Raw genomic sequence first — 15,325 nt, forward strand, 5'->3', positions numbered from 1 at the left:
GATGAATGTAGGGATGAAGAAAATGTGGCATATATACACACACACATATACAGTGGAATATTATTCAGCCATAAAAAGGAAAGCCTACCATTTGGGACAACATGGATGGGCCTTGAGTCATTATGCAAACTGTAATAAGTCAGACAGAGAAAGACAAATACTCTAAGATCTTTATTATATGTGAAATATTAAAAAAAGTTGAACTCATAGAAACAGAGTACAATGGTAGTTTCCAGGGACTGCAGGTAGGGTGGGTAAATGGAAAGTTATTAGTTAAAGTGTACAAACTTCCAGTTTTAAGATCTAGGGCTCTAGTATACAGGATGGAGACTATAATTAACAATACTGTATTATATACTTGAAAGTTGCTAAATGAGTAGCTCTTAAAATTCTCACCACATACACACATACACACACATGCAGAGACACACACAGGATTAATTATGTGAGTTGATGGATATATTAACTAACTTTATTTTGGTAGTCATTTTGCAATATATACATGTAGCAAATCATCATGTTGTACACTTTAAGGTTATATATGCCAATTATATCTCAATAAAGCTGGGAAAAATTAAAATTTTAATTTATTATATTTCAAAGTATATGAATTCAAGTTTATATTTGCCCTTTTATTTTCAATTCATTTCAAACTGAACTCATTATAAGGTAAGTTAATATCACTGCAAATTGGGTCAATGAAGATGAACATTTTATAACACACAGAATAAATTATAGCTATGAAAATCTATATCACCAGAAAAACATAATTGATTAGAAGAGCTACTATGCTTCCAACTTATTTCTATACATAGTCCCCTAAGAAACCTATGGAAAGAAATGTATCAGCTCTATTTCATTAATGATATTCAATTTGTAGTGCTTTCAAAGACAAAGACTTAATTGTGTGGATAGCTAGAAATCACCTGGAATCCCTGGAGAAAGATATTTCACAGAGTTTGAGACAGCAGGTGTTCTTTAAAACATGTAAAAATATATATAATTAACATATAAATGTTTCCAAAAATAATGGATATTATCATGGGATTATTCTTGTTAAAAATGTGAGGCATGTTAGACAGGGTTGTAATATGCATTTTCTGTATTATTTTGGAATATTCAATTCTTCCACAGAGAAAAGGCAACAAACAGGTGGGATAAGACTCAAAAGAAAAGTTAAACGTATATAGAAATTAATCTAGTAGTTTACAAGAGACAGTCAAAATGCATCAGGTATGTTAATTGTATAAAATGTCTAAGCAAGGAGCTTGTGAAACTTGGGTGGTATTTATATGACTTATTAAATTTATATAGTAAGTTAGTATAGTAATAGTAATCTGTGAAATACACTGACGATTTGGTGAAAAGAATTACAGTGTAATGAAGGACATGACTGGAAATATCAAGTCATGATGACACCACAGCTGGGCTGTTAGCTGTGTTATCCTAAGTCAGCCACGCATTTGATGAAACCAGCTGTGGTTGGGTGTACTTGTGTCTGTATCTTAGCATTAAGGCAAGTGTGTGTCACTGGTTGCCCTCACTTTGCTTACAGTCATAAGCACACTGCCAGTGTGGAAGGTTGATGCGGTACAGTGAAGCAGGAGGCATCAGCATCGTGTAGCCCAGACTCAGGTAGTGTTGCCTTTCTACTCACACCCTGTCCTAAGTACCTTAACCTACCCCACCTCTTCTTTCCAACTGTGTTTGAAACTGATGTGATCTGAGCATCATAATTTGATCTGTGAGCCTTCTGTTCTATGATCTTTGGGATGGTTTGCCTGGTGGTATCTTTAGAGGCTATAAATCCATCCAAGTAATTCAAGATCTGCTTTAATTTTTCACCTTCATTTCCCATTTAAGAAATGTTGAAAATTTTTCATACAGCAAAGAAGCTAGAAGGAGATTATCTCATGCTTTGGTTAGTTTTAGTGCAGAAGAAAATGAAAGTGCATATTAGGCTTACTTGTGATCAGCATTTCAACTAGAAAAACCCCTTTTTTTTGTTTGCTTTCTGTTTCTGTTTCTTGGGTTTTGTTGTTTTTTTTTTTTTAATGGAATTATTTATTTATTTATTTATTTTTGGCTGCGTTGGGTCTTCGTTTCTGTGCGAGGGTTTCTCTAGTTGTGGCGAGCGGGGGCCACTCTTCATCGCGGTGCGCGGGCCTCTCACTATCGCGGCCTCTCTTGTTGCGGAGCACAGGCTCCAGACGCGCAGGCTCAGTAGTTGTGGCTCACGGGCCTAGTCGCTCCGCGGCATGTGGGATCTTCCCAGACCAGGGCTCGAACCCGTGTCCCCTGCATTGGCGGGCAGACTCTCCACCACTGCGCCACCAGGGAAGCCCTCTGTTTCTTGGGTTTTTTCCCCACAATATACGGGAGAGAGAAACTCAGTTGTGTGGTTAGGCGCTCTGATCCTGCTCAGCTTGCCTGTGTTAAAGTCCCAGCTCTTTGGTCACCAGGTTCTGTCTCCTCGGTCAAATTAATATTCTCTTTGAACCTCAATTTCCTCATTTAAAAACTAGAGGTAATAATAGATCCTACTTTCACAGCAATTGTAAAGATTTAATGAGAAAATACTTGTAAAATGCTTAGAAAACAGCCTGATACATGGCAGCACCCAATAACGGCTGTTATCTAAGGGAGAAAAAAATTAATACTTTTTAAATGTGGCAAGTAATTCAGACAACTATCACAGAAAGTACCATGTTCTTCTGAAGCAGAATAAATATGATAAATAATAAATAAGATAAAATGTGTCAGGCAGTTAACTGGGCCTGTAGAAAATGAATGTATCCTTTGGCTTCTAAAACTGCAGCTCTCTTATGTACCTAGTCCATGGGCAATTTTACTGTTTATTAGAGTTTCTGTTTTTGATTTGTCTTCAGTCGGGTAAGGACGGTTGACAATAACAAGCTTATTTCAGGCTGCTGCCTTATCAATAGGTTTAACTTTGTTTTAAATTAGTCGTCTACTTTTTATTTACTTATTGTCATTCTCATAAAGATAGAACTGGGTTGCATTCACATTACTTTCATTTGGGGGAAAATTTATATAAAATAAAGATTACAGAAGTAATTAAGTATCCTGCAGGTAATCTACAATATTCATATTTTTAAAGATTGTTGTATAGAATATGGTTCAGAAACAGATATCAAAAATTACTTATGTATTGTCAAATAAGTTTCAGAAATAAGCTCGGGGTATACTGTTTTACTCCAAGCATAGGAAGAACACAAGAATAAAGAGGAAATAACTCTCAAGAACTGTGCAGGGCTTGGGACTTCATGTTCCTTACTAGCTAATAATCTACCTACTAGTGTTTTACACATGTCGGCAGAAAACATGAGATTCCTGGATCAGAGACAATGTACTTCATTGCAGGCAGCAAAAGCTGTAGCCAGAGATTCCAGTACATATGTGCTCTTTTTCCCTTGTGCCCATGGGAGTAATGCAGGGCCTATGATAGAGGATTGTTGCCTTCATCAGTTTGAGCTGCTATAACAAAATGCCATAGACTGGGTGGCTTAAACAAGACTTTTATTTTCTCACAGTTCTGCAGGCTGAGAAGTCCACGATCAAGGTGCCTGCAGACTTGGCTCTTGGTGAGGGCTCTCCTCCTGGCTTGTAGATAGCCCCCCTCTCAGGGTGTGTTCATATGCCTTTCCTCGGTGCAGAGAGAAAAATTTCTGATGTCTCTTCCTCTTCTTAAAAGGCACCAATTCTGGGACTTCCCTGGTGGTGCAGTGGTTGGGAATCCGCCTGCCAATGCAGGGGACATGGGTTCCGGCCCTGGTCTGGGAAGATACCACATGCCAAGGAGCAACTAAGCCTGTGTGCCACAACTACTGAGCCTGCGCTCTACAGCCCGTGAGCCACAAATTTAAAAAAAAAAAAAAAAAAAAAAAAAAAAGCACCAATTCTGCCACGGGGTTCTACTCTCATGACCTCATGTAACCTAATTAATTACCTCCCAAAGGCTCCACCTCCAAATACCATCACATTGGAGATTAAGACTTCAACATAGGAACTTTGAGAAGACACACACATTCAGTTCATGACAACAGTACATCCACTGGGTTGTGTTACTGAAGAGGAACTTGAGCTTAGGGAATTCACTGCTACTAGAGCAAACAGAAGCAAGACTATATTTTGTCAAGGGGAAGCATTTCCATCATCCTTCATGTTTGCTTCCTGCAAGCATGCCCTGATAAATGACCCAGGTAAAGAGTAGTCAGAGTAATGCATTCTTGTTCTACCCACAAAGAACATGCAGGGACACTGATGGCCCATTGTGAACTGACTCTCCTAATACTAGTGAACACTTAGAGCCTGAAGAAAACTGTAAGCAGAAAAGAAATCCGTATACTGGTCTATTTCAACAGAAACGATGACTGGCACATAGTGAGCTCAATAAATATTGATTACTATAGCTGAATAATTGACGAAAGCCATTGGACTTTGCCTTTTGAGCAACAGGAGGGGATTACATATGGCCACCTACGCCCCGTTAGGGAGTTTGGACTTAGTTGAGAAATCACTGAAGTTTACTATAAGGAAGCGGCATGGGCAGATTTACATTTTGGAGCAACCACTTTGACCTCGGTAGAATGATGGATTTAAGGAGAGCAAGACAAAGACAGGGAGACAAATTAAGGAGCTATTGCAGTAGAAGGAAAAGATGGTGATAAGGGTCTAAATTAGAGAATCACTGCACAGGACAACACTGAGAGTGATTTTAACAATATTTAAAGAACAATCAGCAAGACTTAATGCTTGATAGAATGAGAGGAGAGGGGTAGAGACCGAGAAGATGCCTGGTATCCTCACTTGAGTCTGGGGGAATGTGCCTTAAGCAGGAATCAGGAATTCAGAAGGAGTAGTGGAGCTTCTATCATTAGATCCATTCAAATGAAACTATTTGATAAAACAATTTCTATTTTAGTTTTCTGATTTCAAAGGTATGTAATTTTCCACATCCACATACATACATACAAAATTAAAAATTTAAATATTATCATTATAAATGCCTTTTTAGACAGGAACATTTATATTTTCTTAGACCATCCAAATACATAATTAAAAGTGAATTCTCTTTTCTAAACAGATACTTTCTTTTCTCATCTGTTTCATGCCCCACACAAATTTCTGTGATCATATAAGTAAAGATACTGTTCATCTATATGACTTACCTCTTAAAAGGTTTACAATTTAATCTTTTGTGATTATATGCCTGGTAACCTTGGTTTTGATGAATTACTTTTTGGCTTATATTTCTTAAGCCGGCAACTTTCTTATATTTGGTTAAAAAGACAAATCGAATTTCACCAATAGCTATAAATAAAGCCATTGATTTGAACTAGGAAGCTCAGTAGCTTCCTTCACCAAAACCTGGTAAAATTTTAGCATAAAAGATGGCATTTAAATGGAAAAGTATGTATGTATGTAGAAAATATAAATATTTGCATGATTCTGAACTTTTAATAAATGGACTTTCCATATATTTTTAAATGTGTGAAGAAATTAATGTGTCCCATTTTACACACCTCACTATATTCTAACATTAATCCAAGTAAGTATATTTAATGGAATTAACCTCCCCATATTTGTAGTGGTTTAAAAGAAAATCATACTGATTTGTTATTCTATACAAAGTTATTTATTTTATTGTAAAAGAATTGCCCTATTTATTTTTAGCAAAGCAGGGATAGGATTGGCTAGGGAGGTAGGGTTCTGGTTTCAATGTAATCCTCTCAGTATTTCTTAAAACCCTGAAAGGAAGATATTATGAGTCTCATTTTAGGCTCCACTGGGTAAAATATCTTACTAAAGCCATATAACAGTTTGTGGCTAAACTGAGAGGCAAGTCTTAAGATTTAAACCTAAGTTTTTCTACCATCTGACCATCAACTGTAAGCAAATAATCTTTCCAAATTATACATTTTTAAAATATAGGATTACCTATGGCAATATGTACATCTTTAGTAAACCCTTGTTCTGAAATGAATTTTAACTGAGAAATTCTGAGTCAGGGGAAGTGACTTCTAACCAGATTTAAATAATAATGGATTTTGTTAGGTGAGGAATAGTGGATCAACAGGATCTCAAACTTATAATTGAATTAATATAATTCCTTGGCTCTGTGTAAACATCTAAACTGGTTTGTTTTTGTCTTGAACGAACACTGTGGACTGACTGTAAACATCCATCACACTTTTTTTTTTTGAGAAATTCTGAGTCGGGGAAGTGAATTTTAACCAGATTTAAATATTCATGGATTTTATTAGGTTAGGGGGAGAGAAGTTTAATTTAGAAATAAGCTTCGGAAAGCCTCCTGATCAGAAGGGAGCCTAAGGGCCTACCCACCCCACCCACCCTTGGAGAGAAAGGCCATTATGACGGGTAAGGCCCCCGAAGGGGAGGGGACCGCATGGGACCTGGTGCAGGAGCTCCACGAAGCTGGTCCTGGGCTCGGCAGGTACTGGCAGAGCCTAGAGTGAGGAGTGGACCGGCTTTCTCAGGTAAGGGGCCCTGCTTCTGACTGCGTTTGCATTTGCACTTGCCACTCAGGACGAGCAAGATTTCAGGGATACACAGGAGCACTGCACAGATCATCCCGCCCAGCTGCAGGCCTTCCCAGTCTTAGTAGAAGGGACTGTCTTTATCAAGCAGGTCACTGGCTTCCAAGACAGGCAAGCCTGCGGCAGGAGGAGGACAGCCCAGGTCACTCCGTCTACGACACAGCTGCAGGACAGGGCCTTCTCCTAAGCTCACCTGAGGGCCCAGTGCAGGGAGCAGGTCTGAGGAGGCAGCTGGTGCTGCCCAGTCAAACGTCTCGCATCAAGACAAGTCCAAGCTGTTCAGAGAAACCCAAACTCTTATTCTCAATGCAAACAGAACCACTTAGACTCACCATGCAATGGCTTTAGATAATAGCTTATGTTTTGCAGTACAAAATCTAAAAAAACAAATATTCCCATTTGATAGCACTACGGAGACCTGAAACCACCTTCAGTCACAGTGTTTCATATCTGCATTAGCAAGACTTCACCATTCAACACGACCTTACTCTGCCTGATAATTATTCTCCAGGATGAGGAAGAAAAGACATTTTAAAACAAGATGCTTCTTAATAATGCTGCTTTCTAAGAAGAAATCTTTTAAAATGTATTTAGTTTTCTTTTTATGGACATAATAGACATTTGTTGTAAGGCATCTGAAGAACACACAATAACTTTAAGAAAAGCGTAAAAACCACCTAGTAAGTCACATGTACTTGCCAATAACATTTTGCTTAACATTCTACATTATATGCATAAAAATATTTGCTAAGAGGGAATTTCTGATTTTTCTGCCCAGAACTCCTAGAATAAACTTAATCCTATTTTCCCCTGAGATATACGCCCACTCATCACAAAAAGGAAAAGAAAAAGAGATGCACATCATATACACATACTATGTGTGTACAAAGTACAGTCACATGGTACAAAATCCAAAACATTTCAGCTGAGCGGGGGTGGGGATAGTGGGTAGCAGCTCCTTCAAAGCGTTGTTAGGAATCCCTGTTCTTCCAAGGAGAATCGGTGCATACAAAAACAAATACCTATACCTATCTCAGTGATTCTCAAACTTGGCTGTATGTTACAATCATTAGAGTAGATTTAAAAATATATATATCGACGCCTGGGCCCCATCCTCAAAGATTCCAACTTAATTAATCTTGGATGTAACTGGGATATTGTAATTTAAAAGCTCTCTAGGTAATGCTTTTGTGTAAAGTTGAGAAACCCCGTCTCTGCTATAACGTAATTTGCCATTTTTTATATAAAAAAGGACATTTGAGATCTCTCCAAATTTCCATTTCTTAAGACCATATATTGAGGTATGGGTGACATACAAAAAGCTGTATATATTTAACATACAACAATTTAATGAGTTTAGAGATAATCATACACCCCGAAACCATCACCAAAATCAATGCCATAAACATATCTATCACCTTGAAAAGTTTCTTCTCACCTTTCTTCCTTCCTTCCTTTCTTTCTTTCTTTCTTATTTCAAATAAGAACATTTAACATAAGATCTACCCTCTTAGCAAAATTTTAAGTATACATTATTGTTAACTATATAGGCACTATATAGCACATCTCTAGGAATTACTCTTCATAACTGAAACTTTGTAACCTTTGACCACTGGTAACCACCATTCTACTCTCTGTTTCTGTAAGTTTGACTATTTTAGAGTCTTCATATAAGTGGGATCATATAGTATTTGTTCTTCCCTGTGTTAGTAATGTCCTCCAGGTTCACTTATGCTGTCACAAATGGCAGAATTTTCTTTTTTTAAAGGTTGACTAATATTTCACTGCATATTAATACCTCATTTTCTTTATCCACTCATCCTCCGATGGAGATTTAGGTTGCTTTTATGTCTTGAGTATGTGGTAATGCTACTATGAACATGGGAATGCAGATATCTCTTCAAGATCCTGATTTTAATTCTTTGGATATATACTCAGAAGTTAGATTGCTGGATTGCATGATTTGATCATATGATTCTATTTTTAATATTTTAGAAATCTCCATACCATTTTCCATAGTGGCTGGCACCAATCTGTATTACCACCAACAGTGTACAAGGGCTCCCTTTTCTCCCTTGCTGATACTTTTCATCTTTTGTTTTTTACTTTATAATAGCCATCCATTTTTCCAAAAATAATACATAATTCTCCATTGTTTGGATGTACCATAATTTGTTCAACCAGTGTCCTAGATTAGGGCACTTTATTTTATTTAATAGTTTTTTAAAATTTCATAGTGTTGTTTTGGAACATATTGTTTGATATATGGATAATATTACTAGAAGATATATTCTTAGAACCATAATATCTGCATCAAATTGCATGAGAATTAGATAATTCTGTGAATATTCTGAAATTGCCTTTTAAAATTTGCCCTACTACTTGCATTATAGTATAATACCTGTTTTCCCACAATCTACCAAGGTTCCTCGGGCTCTAATTTGCACATGAATCACCTGGGGATTTTGTTCAAATGCAGATTATGTAAATCCAGAATAGGCCCTGAGATTCTGCATTTTGAACATTTCTTCATTTTATGGTTACTTAAGGTGGCATATTGGGATGTTTACTTGAGATTTTTCTTCTTCTTCCTACAGGTATTAATATCTGTAAATTTCTCTCTAAAAACCTTTCTAACTGTATCTCATAAATTGTGTTTCTTCTTTATTCATCTTGATGTATTTCATTACCTTGTGATTTCTTCTTTGGTCATTGGTTATTGAAGGGTAGCTAATTTGTGAATTTCCCAGTAACTGATTTCTTACTTAGCTCCATTTTTGTTAGAGAACATACTATGCTGATGTATGATTTCATTTTTTTTTTAATTTATTGCTTATTTTAGGTTCTAACATATGGTCTTTCCTGGACAATGTTCCATGTATGCTTGAGAAGAACATGCATTCTACAGGTGTCATTCTACTTGGTTTAGTAAGTATATAGCATTGTTCAAGTCTATTTTCTTTTTGATCCTCTCCCTAGGTGCTCCATCAATTACTGGCAGAGGAATCCTAACTATTATAATCGAATCGTCCATTTCCACTTCAATTATTTTCATTTTTGCTTTATGTATTTTGAGGCTTTGTTGTTAGATGAACAATTGCTATGTCTTCCTTTCAGATTTATCATTTTATCACTGTAAAATGCCCCTTTGTTTCTAGTAACAACCTTGGTCTTAAGTACTATTTTGTCTAATATTAATCTATTTGCCTAATATTGTCTATTTTATCTAATATTAGTATAGCCACTCCAACTCTCTTTTGGTTCTTGCTTGTATAGCATTTTCCATCTTTTAACTTTCAAACTATTTGTGTCTTTGAATCTAAAGTGTAAGTCTTGTAGACATCTTAAATTAAAACAACAAAATTTGGATTGAAATTAATACCAACTTAATTTCAATAGTAGATAAAACTACTCTGATATAACTCTCTTCTCTGTCTCCTCCTCTGTGCTATTATTGTCGTACAAATGGCATCTCTGTAAATCGAAAGCCCATCATCATAGTTTTATATTTATTATGCAGTTGTTTAAGTTACTCAGGTTAAGACTAGTCAGAAATAAAAATACATTTATATTATACTTCATTTTATATTTACATATAGTTGGCTTTGCTGGTGCTCTGCATTTCTTCATTTGGATTTGAATTACTGTCTAGGGTACTTTGATTTCAGCCTGAAATAACCTCCTTTATGTTTTTGTTTGCTTGTTTTTGGTTTTGGTTTTGTTGTTGCTGTTGCTGTTGTCATTTTAATAAAGAAGGATTGCCATCCTAGAAATGTTTTTCCTCATCAGCTTTATAATGAGAGTTGCGGATATTTATATTTGTCCATTATATATTTTTTTAACATTTTGATATTTTGGTACTCAGATTAATTATTCTTTCTTTTTATTGTCACATTCCTAAAAGCTGGAGGGGAAATTTAGAGAATCTTTCTCTCTCCAGCCTCATCACTTTCTTTCTCTTAAATTTTACCCTTTACCTTACTTCTATGTCATTGAATAGTCATGTCCTCTTTTGCCTCCTGGTCATTTTAATACTGTATCTTCTCACTGGAGTCCTTTTCCTACCACATCCTACCCTTGGTAAACTTCTCTCCATGTTTCAGACTTTAGGTTAGTTACATGATCCAGAAAGCTTTACCTAGGCCTTCCAAGTATGAACGACCTGCTTCTCCTATATATTCCCTACACATCACACCTGTTTACTTCTTGGTGACCCACAAGAATAATTAAGAATGAGGAGGATCATGCCTGTTCGGATCACTATTAGCTTCAATATGTGGCACACAATAGGTAGTAACAAACATATAAATAGATTTCTGCAATTGAAATAAGTTTGATTTATGTATTTAGCTATGTTCACACATGAAAAAAAGTTGTAAGCCATATTTATTGCAGGTAACTAGATTAAATCAGCTTACCTGTTGCTAGTACAAATTATATTATAATGCAAAGGTGAATTTACTGAAAACCTAATAAAACTTAAGCTTCAGGCTCCCTTGGTTGTCTTAATTTATTACAAGGTCATGCTTTTAAATTTTACATTCTTTTTATTTAATATGCAGCTAGGGTTGCCAGATTTAGCAAAGGAAAATACAAGATACTCAGTTGCATTTGAATTTCACGTAAATAGCACATAAATTTTGAGTGTAAGTGTAATCTACACAATATTGGGACATACTTATGATGAAAAAAGTTGTTATCTGAAATTCAAATGTAACTAGGCTTCTGATTTTTTTTACTGGCAGCCTACAATAAAACCACACCCCAACACCACCACCAAACTATACAAGCTGCAGCCCATACAAACCCTGAGTCTGCCTCTCTTCTATCGCTGTGATAGAAATTTGAGTTATCCAATGGCCAACTTTGGAGCTGAGCTTTAATATTTCCATTGCACTTTAACCAACAAATGTATATCTTTTGAAAACTTAAATGGATACTTGTCCCTACTGCATTTTTCATATTATATATCTTATATAATTAAATACATTATATTGGTTAAACTTTGATAAAAAGACATACCGTCATCAAAATTGCCAGACTGTCCGTGAGCATCATGTAGATGAGTATTTTCAGTTAGTTACTGCACACTGAACCCTACTGTGCTCCATGAACTGCACAAGACTTTCAGATGCAAGATAAAGAAAACACAGTCCTGATCATTTTAAGTGTCTGGAAAGATTCTATAGTAACGTCACACCTTAGACACATCAATCTACAATTGTAATTAATATAAAGTTACTCTCGTTAAATACCAGCAAAAGACCATCAGGTTCCCATTCAATAGCCAAAGAAGTTTGATTGTTTTGGGAAGATATGGACATATAATTTTTGCCAAGCAATACATAAATATATGTATCATTCTGCTATATGTTTTCTTCAAATAAAGGTGCCATAATTTTCTCCTATTTCCAGGCTTTCCTGCTTTCAAAAGTCCTCCTAAATGATAAGTTTCAGAGAGGTATGAGACTGCAATTTGATATACACATTGAAAAATATAGAAGGATTGTAGATTGTTTTAGATGTTTCGAGCAACCCAGTAGTACTGTGATATTTGCAAAAGAGCATCTCTATTATAGCTCAAAATGTCATGGAAAAGGATTCCAAACACCCAATATTCAGAATATTTGTCCAATAAGTAAAAAGCCTTAGCATTTATTAGGGCCTGACATATAATCTCAAAAATAAATAAATCTCCAAGTATGAAAATCTAATGATAGTCCCTATATATGGTTAATTAGTATAATAATAGTTCTACCAAACTATTGAATAAGTCTTGGCAATAGACTACGAAAAGTGACTTGTTCATTTATTACAGGCATGTTAGTAAGAGCCCTGACTTAGCAAGAATCAGATGGCACACTCAAATTAGGATAACTTGAGAAAAGTTTAATAAAAGGACTATTTACAAAAGTGTGGGAAGGGGTAGTGTAGTATCCTGCAACTAGTAATAAACAAGTTTTTACCATCTTAACTCCAAAGAACAAAGGGGAATAGTTACCGGAACTCAGAAAAGAGATTTGGATATAGAGATGTTTGCAGTAACCTTTTGTCATGGGACACAGCTAGCCTGTGTTGACCTTAATGGGAAAGAACCCAGGTAATAAATATATCAATCTCATTCTACTCCCTCCTTTTGACCTTTTGTAGCTCCCTTTTGGCCAAACCCAATCTGAAACAAATTCAAGCGTTCCTACTGATGTCATCAATATAGAACAGGCTCCAAGGGCAGAGAGGAGAGAGGTGGGGTAGAGAGCAGATCTGGAAGGACAAATGGAAAATGTACAAACTAGAAATCACCAAGGAAAAGCAACCATTCAGCGGCTATCATTCTGCTTTACTTACTACTTCATCCATGTAAATATGATTAGGTTCTCCTCTTTCTGATACCTGATTCTGATACTTGGACAAGTTTGGACTAATTTGCCCCCAAAATTTGGAGCAATATAAGGAATGGCCTGATGTAAAATACTGAATATAAGATACACATAAAATTCATGTTGGGGTGACTGCAGACCATCTATAAATACAGTCACCCTCAGAGGAGCTGAATTTAAGGTATAATGAGGGCTTTGGGTGACTGCTGTTTAGGGCAGAAGTTCCAATCACATTAGGACATCATAGGCCAAAGAGCAAGCAAGCAACCAAGCAACAAAGATCATCTCAAATATAAGAACCAAATTAAAACTCACAAGAATAAATGCTCTTCATGGTCGACTGTGACAAACACTCTTCTACTAAAATGGGGTAGGCTCGTATAGCATGCTTGTGATCTTTTGTTATAGGTTATCACAGTTCATATTAGCACAAATGTAAAATCTCAGAGAAATAAAATTGGCAGAAAAATCTAAAATTCAATAAATCTCTCAAGAGGAAAAATGGTATATGTGGAGGTTTAATAATGAATTTTATATCTATCATTTCTTGAATTATTTAAGAGACTAGAAAGATATATATCAATATTTAAGGAAACACTTTCAACACATACAAAATGGCATAAATACCATATTATTTTACCATTATAATACATGTATTTGCAGATAATGCCTCGGCAATACCAAACTGAATGTCTAATGAAGAATGAAGCTGCTAAGATTTTCTCTAGTAGAGAAGGCAGTAAAGGGAACTGCTGTAGCTTTTATTATGAATTAGAGGAGAATCCTTCATGAGACAACTGAGTTTTCATGAATGTCAGGTTGACCCTGGCAAAATTGATATGTCTTGACATTTAGATGAGTTCTACAGAATGACGTGTACATGTTCTGTCATTATGCACACAATACATTTGTCATGTTTAAAGCACTTAAAATAATATTACTGTTGTAAGAGAGTAAGAACAAGTCTACTTTTAAGTACAAGCAGATTTCAGACTTGAAAAATGAAACAATGACATCTGATTTAAAAGTTGGATCTCAAAGCAAAACACATCAAAAAGTCAAGCTATTGGAATAGTGTTACATGTTCTTATTTTGTAAAAGAACACTTTAAAGTTTTGACTTTCAGGGTAGAAGAAAGGCAATGTGCCATGTTAAAAAGAAGATAGACAATTTTCATGTTGAGCCCTAAAAAACTGCTGATATCCGAACATTTTAACTTGCAAAGGAGACAAATTGCAAATGATATTCATTGAGTGCTTTCTATGTGCCAAGCACTGTTCTCAGACCTTCACATGTTTCCACTCATTCAGTGCTCCCCAAATCCCAAAAGGCTGGTACCGATAGTATTCCCATTTTACAGATGAGAAAATGAACACAAAGAAATTAAATAACTCACCCAGTGCTGCACAGGTAGTTAATGACAAAGGTTATACCTGAAGCCAGCTTGTGCGGATACAGAGCTGTGCTTTTAACCACTATGTCATTCTGTTTCAAAAGATGGAGTATGGGCTGGATGTGGACTCATTTAAACATCACTGGGTTTATGGTTTGTGATGCTTTGAAATGCTCTTCTTGCCCTTTTTTAAGAGTTTGAGGGGTCTCCAAGTCTAAGAAATGTGACAGCAAGCCAGTAATTCATCAGTTTACTATAAGCAATGCCTGAAGATGATTAATTCAGAGGCAGTGTGAATGCAAGACAACGGTGGACAAAAGACTGGAAACCAACAGGTTGGTTAACAATTTTTAGGAAATGTAGGCTTTTCCTAGCACAGTGACAATGGGAAATGGGAAGGGAGTTTACAGAGGAAACATTGCAAAAGGAACATACAGCTTCTGATTGGATATAATAGAGAAAGGAAGAAAGAAAGAAAAGAAATGCCCACCTTTCCATCCCAGTTAACTGAGAAAATTACCTTAAAATTGTTACGAATAGAAAATTTAAAAAGTCATGTTGAAAAGTATCTTAAAATTGAAGTTACAAGGAAAAAGTTATGTGTTTTATATGCTAACATACCCTATAGTAGTTTTTAAGTTTTTTATAAGAAATGAAATAATGTAAGTATGTATTTAATAAGTGCTTAATAAATGGTGGCTTCTATTATTATTTTATGAATTTTATTATTTATTTACAAATTCATTTCAGAAGCTGAATGTGACTATTTCAACTCTGAATAAATAGTATGACTATTCTTCTACATTCACCTAAATTTCTATTTCAAAGAGAATATATTTTTGGAAATATTTAATTTTGATTTTTACAAGGAATTCCTCTGCAATATTTGGGAGAGGAAAAATGTAAATACTAATAGCTTGTTCTCAAAATTGTTAATTAATATTATAACACATTCCTCCCAAAAATATCAATAT

General features: G+C 35.6%; 1 protein-coding gene and 1 pseudogene across 4 annotated transcripts in view; both read right to left on the reverse strand.

The window, feature by feature from the left end:
- Positions 1-15,325, reverse strand: part of LOC132362145 (cadherin-12-like) — a 359,212-nt gene that overhangs the window by 298,299 nt on the left and 45,588 nt on the right. The window lies entirely within an intron of this gene.
- Positions 6,394-9,294, reverse strand: LOC132362036 (FXYD domain-containing ion transport regulator 4-like; annotated as a pseudogene).

This window comes from Balaenoptera ricei, chromosome 3 (genome assembly GCF_028023285.1).
Source record: "Balaenoptera ricei isolate mBalRic1 chromosome 3, mBalRic1.hap2, whole genome shotgun sequence".
NCBI classification, from domain to species: Eukaryota; Metazoa; Chordata; class Mammalia; order Artiodactyla; family Balaenopteridae; genus Balaenoptera; species Balaenoptera ricei.